At 34.0% G+C, this 13,793-nt stretch overlaps 1 pseudogene; it reads left to right on the top strand.

The window, feature by feature from the left end:
• The first annotated feature begins 5,204 nt into the window (after positions 1 to 5,204).
• LOC123922101 lies at positions 5,205 to 6,274 on the top strand (annotated as a pseudogene).
• Positions 6,275 to 13,793: the final 7,519 nt, after the last annotated feature.

Here is a 13,793-nt window from a genome sequence, read left to right as displayed (position 1 = left end):
TGTTTTTTTTGAAAAAAAAAATATATTCTACTAAGTTTATGTTATATTTCTCAACTAAATCTTCAAGAAGGTAATTCGTATTCCTATATTTTCTCACATAATCTCCCAAACAATAATATCTTCCTCTTTATCCTCATCAAACAAACAAACAAATCTCTAACAAATAATCTCATTCTAATCAAATAAGTTTTTTGTCATATTATTATTATTACTACCAAAAAAAATTCCAAGTTTTATATCTTTCATTTATCCATTGTAATTTAAGTAAAAAAAAACAAAAATATAGAAAGAATATAAAATAAATACAATAAAAAGGTGATAGGCTTAAAATAACCATATTCCAAGTTTTATATCCTTCGTTGTAATTGCACAAAAAAATAAAAAAATAAAAAGGTAAAATGCTTAAAAATATGAATAAAACAGATTATAGATAGGAACAAAACACAAATAATAACAATAAAACAACAAAAATAATAAAAAAATTATATATGAATTTATGCATAAAAATAGGACCAAAATATAACAATAAAAATATTATAAAATTTTTTAAAATAATTTTTTAAATTCTTTAAGGGGCCGGCCCAAAAGCCCGTGGGCCGGCCCATGGCGGCCCATGAAAAAGCCTGACCCGATAAGGCCGACCCCCTTTTTATGAAGCCCGGCCCGTGTAAAGACATATGTTTTTTTTAGTAGCAGAAATATTTTATTAATAAACTTTTTTTTTGACATAAGTTAGACACAGGCGCGTCCGCTAGTACTATAAAGAAGATACAAATATTTTTGGTGTGGACTTTCCATAATACAAACAAAACCCTTGACTTTATTTTTTAGCAGCAAAAATCTTTTATTAACAAATTCACCGTAACACAAAAATCTTTTATTAGCAAACTCACCGTAACATAAATTATGTATTTTTTATTTTTTTACATAAGTTTGCATAATAGACAAAAACACGCGCGGAACGCCCCTACCGGCATCCACTAGATGCGAAACATGAAAACAGAAACAGGAACTGCTGCATTTACAAATCTTTAATTAATCCCTTTAGGTCCTTCCAATGTCTTCATAAATTTCAATTCAATTAATAGTAGAGATTATGAAAAACCTCTAATAACTTAATTAATTACTATAATAATATGAACAAGAACAACAACTAAGTTTAATTAGAATACAAACAAGAACATCAACACAAAGCAGACCAAATTCATTCCTAGTCATGCACACAAAGTGATGCTAAATTTATATGGAGTCTATAAATTCATTTATATCGGAATGCAGAAATAATAGAAGAGAAAATAGCCTCCATTATCATGCACAAGTTGATGAGTAAATACACATTTGAAAGTTGAATTTCAAAACAAATTAATATCTCATAGAAGTAAATTTGAAAACAAAAACAATGTATACATTAAAGAGTTCAAACTTCAGCGAAGTAGTTTTCGAATACTAACAAAGAAGCATCCATGACCATGATGCAAGAAGAGTTTCCTCTTTCTTTCAGTTAAATCAAAACAAGGTGGATGGAGTTGTTATCTTTCTCAACGATGGCCTTGAAGATATATACCATTAATTTTAACGATGTCGCCATGCACTCTATCACAACCCCTTAAATTGATCTCTCTAAGTTGTGTGCAGTTTTCAACTAAGTGTTTCACTCCTTTCTCTGTGACATCATGACAATTAACCAATAACAGTTCTAAAAGCCTACGACAACTCTTTGAGATCATGTAAAGTCCTTCATCATCAACTCTTGTAGATGATAAATTCAACACCTCCAACTTGGGAACTTCAATGTTCGTCCAATTTGAGTTCATTGGAAATTTATCATTCTTCTTAGGTGCCAATATCCAACTTTCTGTTTAAAAAAATTCCGGATAAGTGTGACATAGAATTTCAGAGTATATCTTCTTCTCTTCTTCGATTCATTGATTTTGTCACTTTTTATCATACTTTTAAGTTTTAACCTAACATATACAAGCATCGATAATCTTCTTCAATATGAAAAGAAAGAGAGCAAGATGTCTCAAGCTTGTTCAAATTATTTATATATATAATATATATATAATTTGATGAAAGATACAAAAGGAAGGATGTAATGTATATACTGCGGAAGGTATTAAGTGCCGGATCAAAGAATAGCAAACAGTGAAAATTGAAAACCGCAACTTTTTAATATGACAAAAAAAGCTGATGTGGCAACTAAGTCACTCAAGTGACTTGTCACATCAGTGTTTACTTGGTTTAAAATTGGCCATTTGCAAAAGAGGGTAAAAATAGGGGGCTAACCTTCGCTCTCGATTTCACTAACCCTACGCTCTCGATTTCGCCCAATTTCGATAAATTTCATCTCAATTTTGTGAAACCTTCGATCTCGATCGATTTCCATAACCTTCACTTCAACACCAAAACTTTCACTCTCGTTTTTCCCTTTCTCACTTCAGATCCATGGTTCGTCGCATTTGGAATTCATCGAGTTGTAGTAGTTCGGATTTCTCGGTTCGTCGCATTCGGATTTCACAGTTTGTCGCATTCGGATTTCATCGTTTGGATTTCATTTATGTTTTTGCCTTGTTGTACCCTAATTTTACTTCTTTTGTTAGTTTTCAGGTTGATTTAATTGCTCTCTTGACATAGGTTATAAAAGGTGAATTGAAATTTCTCTTTGTGCATAATTTTGTATAAGATATTATCAAGGAATGTTTACTGCAATTCAATTTTGTATCTAAGAATTTACCTCATCTTATTATGTTTTCTCTTGTTGTTATGATGATTTGTGGTTATATTTCAAGGAATAATATTTGTAGGTGTAGTTGTCACACAAGTGCTTATGTATAAGTTATTCCGATAAAACTCAATTTATGGTATGTTTTGATAAACAACTTATTTGCATCTTATAGCAAAAGTACTTAATTATCATGTTAATCCTTCATGAACAAATCATATGACGCCCCACTATATTCGAAGCAGAAGCTAAAGGTCTGCTAGATGTTCTTGAATGGCTAAGTGGTAAGCTAACAATGCAAATTACAATTGAAACAGGCTGCCTTCAGGTGGTGCAGACTCTTTAGTCAAGCAGAAGAATTATACAGAGTTTGGAAAGATTATTGATCAGTGTCAGAATATAGTTAATTCACATGAAAACCGTAGCATCAGTTATGTAAGGCGACAAACTAATCAGGTCATAAGTCTCATAGCCTATTGGACATAATAAATCACGAAAAACTGCAACATTTTATAAAAAAATGTTCTGTACACAGGTTTTCTGTAACATTTAAAAAGCTGTTACCATCAAATGTTACTAATGAGTCTAAATGTTGTAGTGCATTCATCATTTCATCACAAATTTCATTCAACTGAATTTAAGAAGATAAGTAATGCTACTAAAAAATTCTAAGGAAACTAATGTAAAAGATGCATTGAATCATCTATTGTTTATTTTCCGAACCCAAGTTCTCAATGTTCGTACTTGTTACTTGCACCTTTACATATTCGTTTCTAACATCACATGGTGCAAATGAATTTCCATAATCATCGGCTCAAATTATCCAACCTGCTAATAAAAAAAATCTATTAAAATGAGAATACACCTAGAAAACAATTTTAAAGTAATCATTAAGAGAAAACCACAGAGCTGCAATGAACTAATTTCTTCACCTATATAACCATTACCCAAAAAACCACAGAGCTAGGATATCTCATTCATTAAACAAAATGAACCAAAATAACAACAATCAACTAAGTAAAGCATACCACTAAAGAAAAGAACTATATATCCATTTATGAAGAAGCTTACTCCACCATTTCTATACTTAAAGAGGAAAAACATTGCGAGAGAATTTCCAAAATATATTTTTGGAATGTTGCAATGGTTGAATCAACAGTCATAATGGAAACTCTTCAAGAGTTATTTCTCTTCACCAAAAGATGTGGCTTTCTTTATAAATAGAGATACTCATGAGGCAGAAAAATACATCCAAACATCATCAAAAGAAAAACACATCCAAACATCATAAAAATCATGTTCATATGACTCTAAATTCTGCGTAAAATATATTCAAGTCATTTCTTCATGTCTCTAGTGCATGAGAGTCAATGAAGGAACTTTGTTCTGTAAACTCCTATTGATCGATATGCTTGATGTGAATGTGCAAGTCACGTCAAGGTTTCCAAAGTATCCTGAAGGGGATTCGCCGGTTATAACCCATTTGCATCCGGTTTACATAAACTGGTGGTGGCGAATCGAACCTAAAGCTTAGTGTGTCCACACACGCTTTGGAATTTATGTGCACCATCATCATGTTCGTCTTCATCTTCTTGTTCGAGTATTTGCAACAGACCCCCCAACAAAAGATCTCACAAACATTACGCAGTTTTCTCAAATCTTCGATATAGGATTAACTTCTATTCAAACTTTTTAATAAAAGTATGTGACTACGATGATCAAATTCTCAAGTAAATAGACAAATATATACACACACATACAAGCATCAAATCAAGGTATACGATTGTGACTGAATTAAGAAGCGATTGTGAAGAAGTGATTATGAGAGATGATGTTAGAGTGATGAAAGAGAGTGCGATTTAGAGAGATGAATCGATTAAACATAGGGATTTTTTAAATTGGGATGAACTAAAAATGCAGTGTGTAGCAAAATTCTGGTAGCAAATCATACATTTTTTTGTAGTCATACTTTGTGCAAATGATTTTTATTTTCATTTCTTAAAATTAGTGTTAATCTTACTTCAATTCATACGAGGACTATACAGTGAAAAAACTAAAACGGAACAAAAGCTAAACACACAATATGCCTTATATATAACCAAAAGGTGAATACAATAAACCCAACCATGAAAGCTAGGGAAAACTTACTCGAGCTCGGTAAAAGTATGCACACAAAGCATCTCTAAGATAACCCACATTTGTTATTTAAATTTTTAAATAATATATTTAAATAACAAACAAATCTTAAAAATTCTAAATAGAAATATAAATTATAAATTAATGATATTTTATATTTTTATTATAAATCTAAAATATTTAAATTTAAATATAAAATCTTTAAAAAATATATATTTAGGGTTCCACTTCCACTTTAACCTATATATTTGTTCATCCAAAAGTGTAACTTAGAACTTGAGAGTATATCGTCTTCTCTTCTTTGATTCAATGATTTTGTCACTTTTTATCATACCTTTAACCTAAAATATACGGCGGCACTGACATCCTCAATATGAAAAGAAAGAGAACAATTTCTCTCAAATCTTCTTCTTCACAGCAAGAATTGCATTCTTCTGCAAAATCAACAGTAATGGTTGAAACAGCAGATGATTTTTATTTACCCGATGAGTGTTGGGAAGATGTATTCAAATTCCTCATTATGGATGAAGACGACGACGACAATGACAACAACCACTCCCAGCAGTTCCATCGTTACTTGGAGTTCAAGTCACTCTCAGTTGTCTCCAAACAGTTCCTTTCCATAACCAACCGTCTGCGATTCTCTATTAGTATCAAAGGTCAAGAACTCCCTTTTCTTCCTCGCCTCTTCGAAAGGTTCACCAACCTCACCTCCCTCGAGCTTAAAGACTACTACGGTGACATCCACAAGTATCTTGACCAATTATCTGGTTTCTCATTGAATCCTAGGTCTCTTGATCTCTCCTACGAACCCACTATTCCTGCTAATGGGTTGCAAGCCTCGTCGAAAAAAATATTTCAACTTTAACCTCTCTTACATGTTCCTTCGTTAATTTTCACCATAATAACGCCAACATGTTCCTCATCGCCCATTGTTTCCCCAATTTGCAGCTGCTTGATTTGAGCTATTGCTATAGCGTACCGGAAGAAGGTGTTGGTCATGTTTTAAATAGATGTTTTAACATTAGACAATTAAACTTAACTTATTGTCATGGTGTGACACTACACGGAATGAACTTTGAAGCTCCCAAACTTGAGGTGTTGAATTTGTTATGTAGTACAATGGTTGATGATGAAACACTCGATGTGATCTCAAAGAGTTGTCGTGGGCTTTTGCAACTGAACTTTGAACGTTGTTATAGGATCACAGAAAAAGGAGTGAAGCTTGTGGTAGAAAACTGCACACAACTTAGAGAGATCAATTTAAGCGGTTGTATTAGAATGGGTGTTGATGTCGTTGAATCAATGGTATCTTCAAGGCCATCATTGAGAAAGATAATAGCTCCATCTCGTAGTCATTTCCCCGCAAAAAAGAAATTTTTCTTGCAAGATGGATGTCTTTTTTGCTTCAATTAGATATTACTTTGTTTTAAATGTCAACTTACAAATATGTATTTACTCATCAACTTGTGTATGATAATTCCCAATGTAATGCAAGTGGTTGAGTGTTTTATTAATTATAAGCGGTTTTAAATTGTATTGTTTTTCATAGCAGTATGGGTTTTACATACTTTCTGTAGCACACTTTTCTGTGTTGTCACTTTTATGATGTTGTTTACTCCACATTATATAACATGGTTTTGTCCACGATCATTTGTTGAAAGTAGACGGTGCAAGTATCAATGTATAAACCGCGGAAGATATTGTGCGTCGGATGCAGAGAAAGATTTTGATGAAGGATATGAAAGAAAGGACATAGTGTATGAGAATTTGAAGAAGGATACAAAAGGAAGGATGTAATGTATATACCGCGGAAGATATTGGGTGCCGAATCCAAGAATAGCAAACAATGAAAATTAAAAACCGCAGCTTTTTATTTTTTGTTTTAATTATTAGATGACAAAAAGTTGATGTGACAGCTAAGTCACTTAAGTGACTTGATACATCAACGTTTACTTGTTCAAAATTGGCCATTTGCAAAAGAGAGTAAAAATAGGGGGCTAAAACTGCTATTTTGAAAATTAGGGGGTCAAGCAGATGTGTGGAAGATGACAGAGGATTGGCAAAGCATTGATAATTATATGGAAAATGCAGCTAGTTGTGTTGACATGTTGCAGAAAATAATTGACGAACTCCATCGAACAAAGTGGCTAGAATATCCATGGTTTTATGGAGAATTTGGTGGCGACGTAATCAAAAGTGTTGGAATAACCAACTCCCACATATGTTCATTGTGATCCGACGAACTAGAGATGCATTACAAGACTGGAAGTACAGGCAAGTCAAGCAACACAACACGCGCAGTTCATGCAGCTCTTAAATGTAACATAGATACATCTATGATAATCTAGATTTTAATTACTACTGCGTTGGTGCTTGTATGCTCCACAGAAATGGATGTCTTGTGCAAGCCTTCATGAACAAATCATATGGAAGCCCCACTATATCTGAAGGAGAAGCTAAAGGTCTGCTAGATGTTCTTGAATGGCTAAGTGCTAGTGGTAAGCTTACAATGCCAATCACAATTGAAACAGACTGCCTTCGGGTGGTGCAGACTCTTCAGTCCAAGCAGAAGAATTATACAGAGTTTGCAAAGATTATTGATCAGTGTTGGAGTATAGTTAATTCACATCAAAACTGTAGTAAGGCGACAAGCTAATCGAGTTGCTCGTGACTTAGCTCAAGCGTCTCATTTTATTGCTAGTCCCCAAGTTTTTTTTTTGGTTTCCGCCCTCTGATTCCTAGGCGAAGGAGGCCCTAGTAGTCCAGAGTTCGGGGCGAGTTCTAGCATCAAGTGGTTCCAGTCCCCTCCCAAATGTAGTTGCGGAGGATCGAACCGTGAACCTCCCTACCAAATCAGGGCCGGCCCAAGGGTAAAGCGGCTCAAGCCCTAGCTTTAGGCCCCAAAAATAATAATTTTGATGTTTTCTCTCCCCACCTCCCGTGAATCTTTTATACCCTCAATATTTTAATTTTGCCCTTGCAGAAAAATTCGGTTCGCAGAAATCGAATTTTTACTAGTGCAAATTCATAGTAAATTTCGGTTTTTAGAAACCGAAATTTGTTTTCAAGGCAAAAAAAAACTTCGGTTTCTACGAACCGAAGTTTTTTCAAGGGCAAAATTGGAAATTCAGGGGATAAAAGATTCACGGGGTGGAGAGAGAAAACATCAATAATTTTTTCAAAGGGGTTTAGGCCCAAAACCATATCATTAATATATATAGTTTAGGCCTCTATTAAGGGATAAGAAAGGCCTCGCAGCCTAGCTGGTAGCGCTCCGGTTCCCTTTCGAGTGTTTTCTCTCTCACTATGCCTGATCAAAATTTAGATAGTTTCAAATATTATAGATATTATGAAACTGAAACAAGTAAATTAAACTAAAATGGATAAAACAAATAATATGTTAATTATATATTTTAGTTTTATATTTCAATACATATATACTTGATACATTTTTAATTTTGTTTAGCAAATTATTTTAGTTTATATTTTAATAAAATACACGAGTCCTAGTTCAATTGGTAAAAATTATCAAAATTGTTAGGACGGACGTCATGGTTGGGGTTCATACACCATATCCTCCACTTGTGTGTATGAGTTTATAATGATTTTGTCATTTCGTCTATCTATAAAAAAAACATATAATTTTTATGTTATTTCCTACATATTTTTACTAAAAAAAAAATTATTTTTTTCAATTGGCCTCATTTCAATGTTAGCTTTAGGCCTCACATTATGTTGGGTTGGCCCTATACTAAATTCAATGTCAATCACCACTGAACCAACTAACATTTTGTGTTAGTCCCCAAGTTCTTAATCTTTCATGTACTGAACCTATTATTATTAATGAAATAAACTAAGTTTACTTATGCCAAAAAAAAATATTATTCTGTCCAAAAATCCTAATTCAACTCGAAGAAATGCCGAAATTGTTAGTGTCAGGCGTCGGGACCGGAGTTCGAACCACAGTCACTCCAATTTGTGTGTGTCAGTTTTCAATAATTTTGTCATTTCGTATATCAACAAAAAAATATATAATATATATTATTCTCTAACCTTTTTTTTTTTGACAAACATATTATTGTCAACTTAATTTTTTTTTTGGTAAGCCTTAATATCTTTTATTGATCCAATTTGAGTTTCTTGGAATGGAAATTTGTTATTCTTCTTATGTGCCAAAACTAGAGCTGTCAAAGAGACTGGCCCGGTCCGGCCTGGAGGGGCCCGGTCAAATAAAGGGACTGGCCCGATCCGCTTAGCCCGGCCCAATAAGCAAAAGCCTACATGGCACGATGGGCCGGCCCACTAATTTTCAAAGTATTTTTTTTTTTGAAAAAAAAACATATTCTACTAAATTTATGTTATATTTCTCAACTAAATCTTCAAGAAGGTAATTTGTATCCCTATATTTTCTCACATAATCTCCCAAATAACAATATCTTCCTCTTTATCCTCATCAAACAAACAAACAAATCTCTAACAAATAATCTCATTATAATCCAATAAGTTTTTTGTCATATTATTATTATTATTACTACCAAAAAACAATTCCAAGTTTTATATCTTTCATTCATCCATTGTAATTTAAGTAAAAAAAAAACAAAAATATAAAAGAATATAAAATAAATACAATAAAAAGATGATAGGCTTAAAATAATCATATTCCGAGTTTTATATCCTTCGTTGTAATTGCACACAAAAAAATTAACAAAAATATAAAAAAATGATATGCTTAAAATAAGGAATAAAACAGATTATAGATAGGAACAAAACACAAATAATAACAATAAAACAACAAAAATAATTAAAAAAATTATATATGAATTTATGCATTAAAAATAGGACCAAAATATAACAATAAAAAAATTATACAATTTTTTTAAATAATTTTTTTAATTCTTTAAGGGGCCGGCCCAAAAGTCTGTGGGCCGGCCCATGAAAAAACCTGACCCGATAAGGCCTGCCCCTTTGTATGAAGTCCGGCCCGTGTAAAAGAATAGGACTAATGAGCCGGCCCGATAGCCCGACTTTTTTTTGACAGATCTAGCCAAAACGAAAAAAAGAGTATATATATCCAAAAAGTGTGGCTTAGAATTTCACAGTATGTCTTCTTCTTCTTTTAACCTAACATATACGGCGGCACTAATGTCCTCAATATGAAAAGTAAGAGAACATCTTCTTCACAACAACAACAACTGCTTTCTTCCCCAAAATCAACAGTAATGGTTGAAGCAGCAGAAGATGATTTTTATTTACCTGATGAGTGCTGGGAACATGTATTCAAGTTCTTCATTATAGATAAAGACAACAACAACGACAACAACTACTACAACCAGTTCTATCGTTACTTGAAGTTGGAGTCTCTCTCGCTCGTCTCCAGACAGTTTCTTTCCATAACCAACCGTCTCCGATTATCTATTCGTATTAATGGTCGAACACTCCCTTTTCTTCCTCGCCTCTTCCAAAGGTTTACCAACCTCACTGTTGAGAAATACAATCCAATGACTTGGTGAAAACAATCAACAAATTGTTAGTTACTTGCTTGGCAAGTTAGTTATTAGTTTGATTGTTGTAACTACCTTAGTTTGTTAGATGGTTAGTAACTAACTTGACTTAGTTACTCTAATCATGGTTACTTGTTAACCAAGTACCACACTACAATTTTATCTCTATAAATTGTATTTCTAAGATCAATAATAATCAATCCTCATTGATGAAACTATTCCCTCTCTCACTCTCTTCTCAACTCTAACAAGTGGTATCAGTTAGCCTTTTAGGTTTGATCCAATTCCCTTTTCACATAGAATTCAACCATTCCTTCCTCCCTTGATTCATTGTTACTGCAAGATGAATAATAACAATAGTTTCCCTGCAAATCTTCCAATTCTTGATGGCAAGAATTGAGACCAATGGTGTGTGAAGATGAATGTAATCTTCAGCTATCAAGATGTTGAAGATCTCATCACCACTGGTTATGAGCCCCTTGCAGCCAATGCAACACAAGATCAGCAAACTGCCTTCAAAGAAGTCAAGAAGAAAGACAGTAAGGCCTTGTTCTTGATCCATCAATGTGTGGATTCATCAAATTTTGAGAAGATTGCTGGAGCAAGAACTGCAAAAGCTGCTTGGGATATACTCAGTAATGCTCATGGTGGAGGAGATAAAGTCAAGAAGGTAAAACTTCAATCTCTTCGAAGGCAATATGAATTGCTGGGCATGTTGGATAAAGAATCCATTGGTGAGTATTTTACAAGATTGCAAACTCTGGTCAATTCAATGAAAAACTATGGTGAAGTAATCTCTGATGTACAAATCATTGAAAAAGTGCTTAGAACCTTGAATCCTGAATATGATCACATAGTGTATGTTTGGTTTCAATTCTGGAGTAGCCAGAATTGATTCTAGACCCGTAGAATTGATTCTGACTTGTTTGGTTTCTCAAAAGTAGAATTGATTCTGCCTCCAGAATTGATTCTACTTGAAGCTAGAAATTGTAGCTTCTCATTCTAGAATTGATTTTTACACTCAAATTTTTTGTTCAACTCACTTTTGTATGAATATATACAAACATAAATCAATTCTATCAAACTCAATTCTATCAAAATCAATTCTGTCAAACTCAATTCTGTCAAAATCAATTATGTCCATCGCATAACCAAACACATACATAGTGGTAGCAATTGAGGAATCAAAAGATCTGTCTACAATGTCAGTAAATGAGTTACAAAGTTCACTTGAGGCACATGAACAGAGGTTGCAAGAAAGGAAAGAAAAGAAAGACAACAATGCTACTCAAGATCAGGCTTTGTATGCAAAAAATGGAGGTCAATGGAATAAGAATGGAAAGGGAAAGAATAAATGGAATAAGCATAAGGGAAAGGCTGAGTTCAGTAATGATCACAATGGTGATCAAGATCAACCTGAATCTTTAAAGAAAGACAGTTTCATCAAGGGCAAGAATGGTGGAAAGAAGAGTGACAAAAGCAAGATTCAATGCTACAACTGTGAAAAGTGGGGTCACTATGCTTCTGAGTGCAGAAGCAAGGGAAAGAAGAAGCAAGAGAATGAGGCAAATCATGCAAGACACAATGATTCAGACTCAGATGGTGTTTTGATGATGGTGACTTCAAACTCAGAAAATGATACCTCAAAGCTATGGTATCTTGACACTGGATGCTCAAATCACATGACAGGTCATAGAGATTGGTTATTGGAATTTGATGAAAATTTCAAAAGCAAAGTGAAGTTTGCAGATGACAGCACTATATCAGTAGAAGGCAAAGGCAAAGTGATGGTTCAGAGGAAGAATGGTAATCACACTTTTGTCACTGATGTGCTGTATGTACCATCTATGAAGCACAACCTGTTGAGCCTTGGACAGTTACTTGATAAAGGGTTCAATTACTCCACAAAAGATCACAAGATTGAAGTATTTGACCCTAAGAACAAGTTGATTCTGAAAGCTCCATTGTCAAAGAATAGAACATTCAGAGTAAATCTTCAAGCTTCTGCATTTCAGTGTTTTTCAAGTTTGATCACTGAAGATGAGAAATGGCTGTGGCATTACAGGTATGGACATTTGAACTTTAAAAGTTTGAATCACTTGTGTAATAAGAAGATGGTTGTAGGGTTACCACTGATTCACACACCAGAGAAGTTGTGTGAAGGTTGCTTTGTAAGCAAGCAACCCATGAATTCATTTAAGAGTTCAGTGTACTCTAGGTCAAAACAACCACTTGATGTAGTCCATTCTGATGTGTGTGGACCAATTGAAGTTCCAACTCTAGGAGGTAGCAGATATTTTATGACTTGTGTTGATGAATTCACCAGAAAAGTCTGGATTTATCTGCTGAAAGAAAAGAGTGAAGTATTTTCAATGTTCAAGAATTTCTGTGTACTAGCTGAAAGACAAAGTGAAAATAAGCTAAAGGTACTTAGAACTGATGGAGGTGGAGAGTACAATTCTAAGGAATTTCAAACTTAATGTACTCAGAAAGGTATCATTCATGAGGTGACAGCTCCCTACACACCTCAACATAATGGTTTAGCAGAAAGAAGGAATAGAACTCTGCTCAATATGGCTAGATGTATGTTGAAGAGTAAAGGTTTACCAAAGTGCTATTGGGGTGAAGCTGTCAACACTGCAGCATATGTGTTGAACAGGTGTCCTACAAAGAGATTGAAGGATAACACACCAGAGGAATTATGGACAGGTCACAAACCAAGTGTGAAACACTTGAGAATCTTTGGTTCACTGTGTTACAGACATATTCCAGATGAGAAAAGAAGAAAGCTAGATGATAAAAGTGAAAAGCTGATTCTCATTGGATATGATGCTACAGGTGCCTACAGAATGTATAATCCCAACAATAAGAAAGTTGTGATTAGCAGAGATGTGATTGTTGATGAAAAATCACAATGGAAATGGAGCTCAGAAGCAAACAAACAAGTCACAATGCAACTGGAAGATGGAGTGAATGATGCTGCAATCACACATCAACTAGTAGATAATCAAAATCAAGGCACACATCATGAAGAAGATATGAATACATCAAGTGATGATGATGATAGAATTCAACTATCATCAGTGCCTGCTCAAGCTCCAAGGAGATCAACTAGAAACAAATTTCCCTCTGTCAGGCATAATGATCATGAAATCACCTCATATAGTGCAGTGAATGAAGATGGTGACTTGGTACATTTAGCATTCATGGCAGATGCTGAGCCAATTAACTGGAAAGAAGCTGTAGTAAGTTCAAAGTGGAATGCAGCAATGAAAGAAGAACTCTATTCAATTGAAAAGAATCACACATGGAAATTGGTTGAGCTACCTCCACAGAAAAAAGCTATTAGTGTGAAATGGGTGTTCAAATTGAAAAAGGATCCAGATGGCAAGATAGTGAAACACAAGGCAAGGCTGGTTGCAAGAGGATTT

This window comes from Trifolium pratense, linkage group LG4 (genome assembly GCF_020283565.1).
Source record: "Trifolium pratense cultivar HEN17-A07 linkage group LG4, ARS_RC_1.1, whole genome shotgun sequence".
Lineage (NCBI taxonomy): Eukaryota > Viridiplantae > Streptophyta > Magnoliopsida > Fabales > Fabaceae > Trifolium > Trifolium pratense.
The sequence above is the reverse complement of the archived record's forward strand: the minus strand, read 5'-3'. Positions and strand labels throughout refer to the sequence as shown.